This window comes from Camelina sativa, chromosome 20, assembly GCF_000633955.1.
Source record: "Camelina sativa cultivar DH55 chromosome 20, Cs, whole genome shotgun sequence".
Classification (NCBI taxonomy): domain Eukaryota; kingdom Viridiplantae; phylum Streptophyta; class Magnoliopsida; order Brassicales; family Brassicaceae; genus Camelina; species Camelina sativa.
Genome location: NC_025704.1, coordinates 3342760 through 3352053, shown reverse-complemented (window position 1 = coordinate 3352053; position 9294 = coordinate 3342760).

The window sequence follows — 9294 nt, the reverse complement described above, 5'->3', positions numbered from 1 at the left end:
GGAAATGTCAATGAAAAAAGTTTTGAATGCCCACATCATAAACCAAAATATAACCGAACAAATGGTTATCGGGTCCAACAACCCTCCACGCCACAAAAAACAGAACTCAGCTATATCCACATGGTTGCATAACCATGGATACTACTACAATAATCAAGCTAACATAAATAACCGTTACTAAAACGCAACCATAAAAAAAAGGTTGCCTAGGTGTATCCACAATATAACACCACCCCAAAACAATGCAAAAACTAACTTCAGGCCTCCACACTCATGGGAGAGGGTTCGAACATGTGCCTCGGTTGTGCCCAACCTGTTTGCATCTCCCACACCTATTGACTTTAACTTTTCCTGCTCCATTCTTCAGCTACGTACGACAAGTAGATAAATCAGATTGGTTACCTAACACAAACAAAATTATTAGCTTAAGCTGATGCATAATAATTCTGACTAACCGGATATTCTCCAATCGATGGGATCCTTGACTGCGTTGGTCGACCAGGTGGGCGTCGAGCCTTAGGAGGGTACAAAGCACGGTTCTTGATTTCGATTGGTATTTCAGCATCACTTACCTCTGGATTTATTACCCCTTCATACGTTGCTCTCCAACTCTCTGTCTTATAAAAATCACCAACCAAAGTCCCATATGGTATACCCTGTGTATCTGCTGCTAACAATGCGTGTCCACATGGTATTTTAACTCGATCATACTGTTTGCACGTACACTGTTTCATATCAAGCAAAACATGGTGTTTCCCGTTTAGCAAACCAACAACTTCATAACTCCAACTTGATATAGTCCCAACTCTGCTTCCTGAAACGGTTTTCAAGTTTTTCTGGATCTGTTTATCAACCTCAGGAGGAGTTAACCCTTTGTGTTTCGCAGATTTCTTACGCCTAGCACTGAACCACCTTGATAGCATAGATCTGATGAACTTCAGTAACTCCACAATGTGTGACGATCGACCCTTACCCAAAGCTCTGTTCAACGACTCCGCAATGTTTGATGTCATCAAATTGTAACGATTCCCTTGGAAATATGCCCGGCTCCAATGACCCGCACCGATTTTATCCAAGTACGTCGCACAGTTGCTGTTCTTAGCTTTTATCTGCCTATATATCTTCTGATAGGCTGTTACCTTGTACGCGAAGGCAGCTTTCGTCACAAGCTTCGCCAGCCCTCTGTTATGAAACCGGGCATTCACATTCCTAGCAAGATGAACAATGCAGGCTCCATGATGCGCCAACGGATAAACTCTTTTCTTTGCCGTGTAGATTGAACCATGTCTATCAGAAATAAATGTTAAAGTTTTGCTGTCCGCAATAATTCTCTCTAGCTTCTCAAAAAACCAAGTCCAAGAATCATCGTTCTCACTATCTACTACTGCGAAAGCCAGAGGGAACACCTGGAAATTTGCATCTTGCCCACTTGCTGTAAGAAGCACTCCATTATACTTCCCGTCAAGATGAGTACCATCCACAACAATAACACGCCTCAACCTCTTAAAACCTTCAATGGATGCTCCGAATGACAAAAACATATACAAAAAACGTTCTCTCCCGTCTTCTAAGACCTCAGTTTTTATATCAGTAACTGTCCCTGGATTAGCTTCTTTTAAGACATGCAAATACGCAGGCAGGTCCTCGTAAGACTCATCATCCAAACCAAACAGCCCATCCAAAGCCTTACCCTTCGCCCTCCAACACTTGCTGTACGAAGCAGCCACCCTAAGATCTTCAAGAACCATCTGCTGCAGGTCCAAGGGACATGGCCCTTTTGTCGGATCACTGAACTTCGACTTAAAGACAGCAGCAATTACCCGTGAGGTTGCTTTCTTCATATAGTTATTCCTCGTTTCTATGGGGCAGGTGTGTTCAAGATTCGCTTTCCTAATTTGATAGTATCCTGACTCCTTCATTTCACTAGCTAGAACCCTCCACTCACAACTTTCACCAGTACAGCTCACTACAAAAGAATCCTTTTTGGTTGTCGTTTGCTTAAAATGGAACTGGTTCTTAATAGCATATATGGCTAAAGCAATCTGGCAATCCTCCTTGTTTGCAAACATCTTTCCTTTACCAATCCCTTTACCATCATCCTCAAAATCTAGATCGGGAATCTCTTCCCTCTCATACTCTGTGTCGTCAAACAGAGGAGGGATATCAAACTCCTCATCATCAATATCTACAAGCTTCCTGGTATCCACGGCCACACCATTTCTTGGACCACGCTCACTTGACCACGTAGATACCCCAACATGTTCACTAACAACAGGTCTCACTTCTAAACTTCTCTGCGTTTTATCTTCATCTTTCATAGGAGTAGCCCCATTAACTAACACCGTGNGCCACGTAGATACCCCAACATGTTCACTAACAACAGGTCTCACTTCTAAACTTCTCTACGTTTTATCTTCATCTTTCATAGGAGTAGCCCCATTAACTAACACCGTGTGGTCAAAGCAAGAGAATGTATTGCACATAACCTCAACAACATTAACTCTCCCAAACTGATCGCCAATGAAATTCCCCCAAAACTCTTTGTCATAGTCTTTAGGTGTCACGTCTACATCTGTCAAATCAGCTTCTTCTTCCTCCAAAACTTCTTCAAAAGTATCCCAACCAGAAAACCTTCTGAATCACTCATGCCGTCGGAACTCTTATCATCATCGACTACACCAACTACCTTCCTATTCTCCTTCACCTTATCGCCCATCATCTTTCCCTCTATTTCTTCAACTTCAGCCATGTAATCATCGTCAACCTGTGTAGTCTCAATAAAAACATTCTTTGAACCGGCCGTACAAGCATCTACTAAAAAACCCTCTTCGCTATAACTATTACTAAGACCAGATGAAGAACCACAGCTCTGCTTCTTGTTCCGTCCCTCTCTCGAATCCATAGACCCAACTTGATTTGCTCTCTTCTTAACCTCTTCAAACGTAACAAACAAATTCAACCCTCGATTCGCACGCAACATCCCTGTATAGTACTCTAGTCCGACATTAGTAGTCACAATAACTGGCGGCGTCTTCACCCCCGTAGTCAATTGCATAAACGTAGGGATACAGTAACTTAGAATCGCCTTTTTATCAGACAGCCCGAATTCAGCCACCACCGCTTCTTCCAACTCCAACAAACTCTTCGACGATGTTAAAGGTACTACACGAGACAATAGCTTATTATCCACCTTAAACCCCCAAACGCCATCGCCTGAACAACTCCAGTTGCCGCTAATAACAACACAAAAAGAAGGAATCTCATCCTGCAAAACGTAAAAACATGGAACCTTACTCATCCATCCACAAAGAACAAGGAACAAAAATAATCATGAAAAAACCTATCCACACGAAACCCTGTCACATACCTCCGCAGCCATGTTTCCAAAAACCCTACAGCGGCTCCAAGTTTCTTATCCACAAACTGTCCCCTTTTATGTAACTCAGTAAAAAACATACAACTTGTCGCATAAAAAGGTAGCTTAAATCACAGCCATCCGATCAAAGGCACTCTAGTTAGGATCGGACGGTTCACAATGAATCATTAAGTTTGCTCCCTTGTTTTTAGTTAGGAAAGAGACACATTAGGTGGAGGGCAATGTAGGAAGAATAAAAAGACACCTAAGGCAAAAACTAACAAAAAGTATAGCAATAGCACAAAGTATGTCAAAGTGTAAGAGAAAACTCACAAAGTAGGTCTACATGCTAATCTCTCTTTTTTTACACCTAAACATTTTTCTCCTTTACTTCTTGACACATCACAATAATTTGTGTCATATGAAACGAATTCACAAACAAAAAAAGATGCTAATCTGAAAACAAACAAAAAAACTTAAGACGGATCGAGCTTGAGAGAGATTAANAAAAAAAAAAGACATCTTGTAACTGAAAAAAAAAATATATATATATATATATATTATAATTAATATGATGGTAAAGAGAACTGAATGATTAAGTCATATGGAGAAAGTATATATAAACAGTCACTTGAACAAACATTATCAATCGGTGACTACTGTTCCCACATAAATAAAAAAAGAAATGAATTGTACAAAGATGATAAGAATTGAGAAGAATTATAAGTAACCTGGAGGGAGTTTGCTATGTTTGTAGTGGTTTTAGCCTCAGAAAATCTAGGGATATTCGATTTTTTTTTTGTTTGAAAAAAGGCTATAATGTAATATGAAAACTATAAATGTAAGCACAATAACGTTTATATACCTTTGCATTCACAAGAATTGTTTTGCTTCTGAATCGAGAATAACTCCATGGATATTTTAATTTATATTTTGGATAAAATTCTATGTCCTAGATATTAGAGGACTGATCTTCCATTTTTTTTAAAAATATATATATTTGAGAGAGGAGTATAACCCAGATGCATCTTCATTCTGAAACTATAAACATCCAAATTAATATGAATTCAAGAGAAAAATTATGGATATGAACAAAATCTAAAGGAGGCTGTGGTTGATCGAACAGAGGCTATAGATAGAGGCAGAGGCAGCATGTGATTATGGGGGTCAATTGACCCCTATGAAATCTCAAAATCCTACTATATTGTCTTAAAAATAGTTTAATTGACCCTTATATTTTGTAGTTTTTGACCACCATAAATTTTTTATTTATCAATATGAGATCAAAATTATTCATTTGCATTGAAATTTTTTTTATTCTTAACTATTGTATAAAAAATTCTTTCGTTTTGGTTGATTTTCAGGTAAATATTTCATTTTTTCTTGTGTATTGATTATTTCAAAACAAAAACACTAATATTATTTTTTATATAATATATTATTTTAGTTTTAAAAAAAAATTGACCCCTATGACAACAATTTCTAGCTCCGCCACTGGGTATAGATCTGGTGGCTAGTCGTGAATATAGTGGTGGTGAATGGTAAATTGGTTATCAAAGATAAAAGTGGTGTTGTGGTGCTCTGTTCTTTTATTGTATATAGATTTTTCCCAGAGAAAGTTGAAGAGAAAGTAAATTGAAATTGAATTTATATAGAAGATGGATTTGTCAAAACCACCATGAACGTGGAGCTGTTAGTGGGAGTAAAATTAGGAAGCAGTTGTGGTTGTGTTGTGTTTGTTGTAACAGAGGAAGTTGAAAATGATGAAGGTAGAAGAAATGTGATTCTTAAGCTTCTAGGATTTTATACAATGTTGGATAAATGAGTTTTTTTTTCTGGGCTTAAACACATAAACTAGATTAGGACCCACGGTACACCGCGAGATAAATTAGTTATAACTAAAACATTTAAATTATATATTGTATTTGTTGGTTAAATATGTTATAATTATATAATAATTGTTAATTTTATGGTTTAAAGTTTAAACCATATAATACTGCAATATAATTTATTTTTTACATAATATTTATTAATCAATTTGATTAATATACCGATAGTGTTAACAAAATAATGAAATGATGTTTTATCCGTTTAACACCAAATTAACGATATTTTAAATTTATATAAATATTGACAAAAACTGTCCCACTATATAACTCCGTCCCAAGATATTTTAACTCGCACTATATAATCTTAATTTTTAATATTTACTGTTTTGTATTATAAATATTATATTGAGTTGATATGTTATATATTAAGATTGTAACCATTTACATTTTATAAGATTAACGCTTCTTATAAAGTTTAAATTTATATAATACTTGGAATTCTTAAAATGTTTGAGTATTTCTCATATTTAAAGTTTCGTAAAAGTTTAAATATATTATTAATATTTTAAAGATCTTCTATTTTTTTTAAAAGTTGAAATATTTATAATGTTTAAACTTCTTATAAAGTTCAATTATTTACACCTTTTATAAAATATAAATATTTATAATATTTAACTTTTTAATAGTTTTAAATGTTTATAATATTTAACTTTTAAAAAAATCTTTAAAATAAGGAACCGGAATAAACCAAATAAAATTTATATAAGTTTGAATGCCTGTTAAATCAAGCTTTCTACTCAATAGTATTATGAATCATTTTGGTCTCTTTTATAGTATGACTCTGAACTATTGCCCAATTTTTTAGGCGATGTGGGATATCCGTATTTTGTTATTCATCTAATGAGTAATATATGCCCGTTTTTAAAAATTTGTAATACATCATATGCAGTAAAAAATCACAAATTTTATTAACTAAATGCATTATAGAATAATTCAAGATAATTTAAATATAAATTCAAATAAAAATGAATGAGAATCATATTTTTTATGTTTGAATGAAGTAGAAAGATTTCCTTATTTTTTTAAATCTTACCTATAAATTTTGAAAACTTTGGTAACTAATATTAATGTCAAAATGTAAAAACTTTCCAAAAAACATTTTTGAGCAAAAACTGCTGCAAAAATACTAGTATAGAATAAAAAAAACTTATTAATTGTCTATTGTAAGTTTTTTTTTTCTTTTGCACGACCGTGTTTGTTTCTTTTATTAATGTGAATTTTTTTTATTAAAAATTTAACAGAAAAAATCTGATGTAGTTTAACCTTATTGGACAGGTGATTTGTGCTTTATAGGATAAAAAATATGTGTTCATTTGGATTTTCTTACATGTAACTTTACTTTTTAATTTTATGAGAGTTAGAATCCATGGAATAAGATCAATCTGAATTTTTATTCATACTAGATATATATATCCGCTACGCCGCAAGAATCATACATAAATTGTAGTTTACCCTACTTCTAATCACAACCAGAAATTTTTCAATCGTATCTTTTTTTTTTATGTAGGTCTATTCTAAATATATCACATAAACTGATTTCTCTCTATAACAAACTATGTTTCAATCTAGCTTTGTTGATATGTTGAGCATCATTTAAACATAACTTAAATCTAGGATTCTATAATCACCAAATTTAACCACATTTTGTGGAATGACTTGCAAATATGATGCTTATGAGGTATTTTAAAAAACTCTTGTTAAAAAAAAACGCTAGTATATTTGACGTTATGTTTAACATCGCTGTTTAGAGTAAGAGTAATATCATTTTGTATACACAGAAGACTTCATAATCAATTAGTAGTTCTCTCTCATAGGCATTACTTGAAATATATATATATAATAATAATAACCTTAGGTTAATTACATTTATATCAGTTTTTTCTCTATCTCTATAGCAATATATCTCTGACTTATTAGTATTTGGTTTTGACTGTTCTCTCCAGATATTTTTATTGATATCATGTGAAATAATTATCGGTGAATATTAAGCATAAGTTGCATGTTAAAGTTGATATTATTGCGATAAACATGTTTTTTTTTTTCTTTTCTTTTTAATATAAGATGATGCACATGAATGGGTGGAAACGATCAAAGGCCATGGAACCGACCAGTCCTAATTACATCAAGATGGGCCAAACCAAAACCAGGTTATATATGTTAAATGTAACTATGATTGCAAATTTTCTCCGAATATGGGATTGTTCCTCAGGACGGAAGGATCCTAGGTGAGGAAGATGGATTTTATTACATGAAGGTTGGTCGTCGTGGTAAAGGGGGAGTTATGCTGTCAAGTTTTAGAAGGGGAGTTTTAAAGCCTTGATTCTAGCAAGCTTGGAGACAATGTCATCGGAAAGTCATCTTCGAAGGTGATATTAATCAACAAGTCAAAATTTTGGTTAACAATCGAACAAGAAACTTCTCGGGTGCATAATTGGGTTCGAAGGGTTATCTCTATATATTTCATGGTAGAATAAGTTTACAAGTGTGGAGTTTCAGTGGAATTAATAACAAGGCTGCAGACCGGTTAGCAAAAGAACATTTGCAACTTCATATGGGGTTTGGGAACATATTTGGTATGTACCGCATTTTCTTGTAAACATCATCATCCATGAGGATCACTCAATTGTGTCTAATAAAGTTGCAGCTTAAAAAAAAAAAAAAAAAAAAAAAAAAAGGTAAGTCTAGCAAAAAGCNGTTTTAAAAGACACAATCTATACGTGGTTCATTATTGTGTTTTGTTTTAAAACTATATACATGCATTTTAATCGTGAATTCAATCAAACGTATATTTTTCATATGGTGTCATACATAGTTTCTATATAAAAAAAAAAAAAAAAAAAAGGGAAGGCCTTGTTTTTATTTATTTTTTTCCTGTTTTGGACATCAATAAAAGGAATTTTTTTTTTTTTTTTTCTCTATTTATTTAAAAGATAAAATAAATAATGAAAACAAATAACGTGGTTCATTATTTTTTTTTTTTTTTTTTTTTTTTTGCAAGAATAATAAAATTACTATATATGTACGTAGTACTAACAGAACAGAAAATTTCCTGATCTCTCTGTGTGCTCTCACAACTCAGAAATTTTACTTTTCCCATGATCCCGATATCCTCCCACTGTGAGCTCTCTACTCAGAAAATTTCCTTATCCACACAAACAGAAAATTTCCCGATCTCCTCCCCAACTTTGATCATGGCTGCGTATATATTATGCTGTTCGGTTCACCTCTTTTTCTCGCATCTTTCTCTAAAAAAATCATCAATTCTCTCAAAAAGTAATAATGTCCGCAAGATCTCAGATTTTCCGAGCGTTTCTGAAAGGAATGCATGACGACATGGCTTCATGGGGCACTGCACAAAAGCCGAGATTTATTTTAGTAGATAGTTGGATGCGATTGAGGTGGAAAGGAGCAGAAGCTGTACAGAGGTTTCTGCGCAAGGAATATCCAGATGCTACTGCTCCTAAAATAGACGAGAGTTATGATAAAGCGTTGCCTGTTAAAGTAGGCGATCATGCTTTCAATCTCTCGCATGGTCTTATATATTATCATCAAGAAAACACCCAGAACACAGATAACTTTATATGATGCCGCTGGAGCTAGCGATCACTACTGTTATGTTTTCTTTAATTAATTAATCTAATATATTAAAGGAGAAGTCGAGAGGGCTGAGAGCCATTCTCACAAAATTTGACATCTTTTGCCCTTAATGAAAATTACCCCTAAAAATAATTCGGACAAGCTTTTTCTCTCTATTTAAGTTGTTAAAACGCACCACATTCATCCTCAGACTTAAGATTACTAATTTGCCATTAATGAGATTCTAATCTGGACGTTTTTACCCTTCAAATTAATTTAGAAAATTATAAAAAGTTTAAATAATTAAATATCTAATCTATATAATCGTCAAAACGTGATTTAATAAAATTTAAAACGCTAAAACCTAAAATAATGGGCTTTCAAAAAAACCCAACCAAAATATACCGACCTATTCGAAACCTTAAAATTATAGGTTGTAAACATATATATATAGGTATAACCCTAATCATTCTC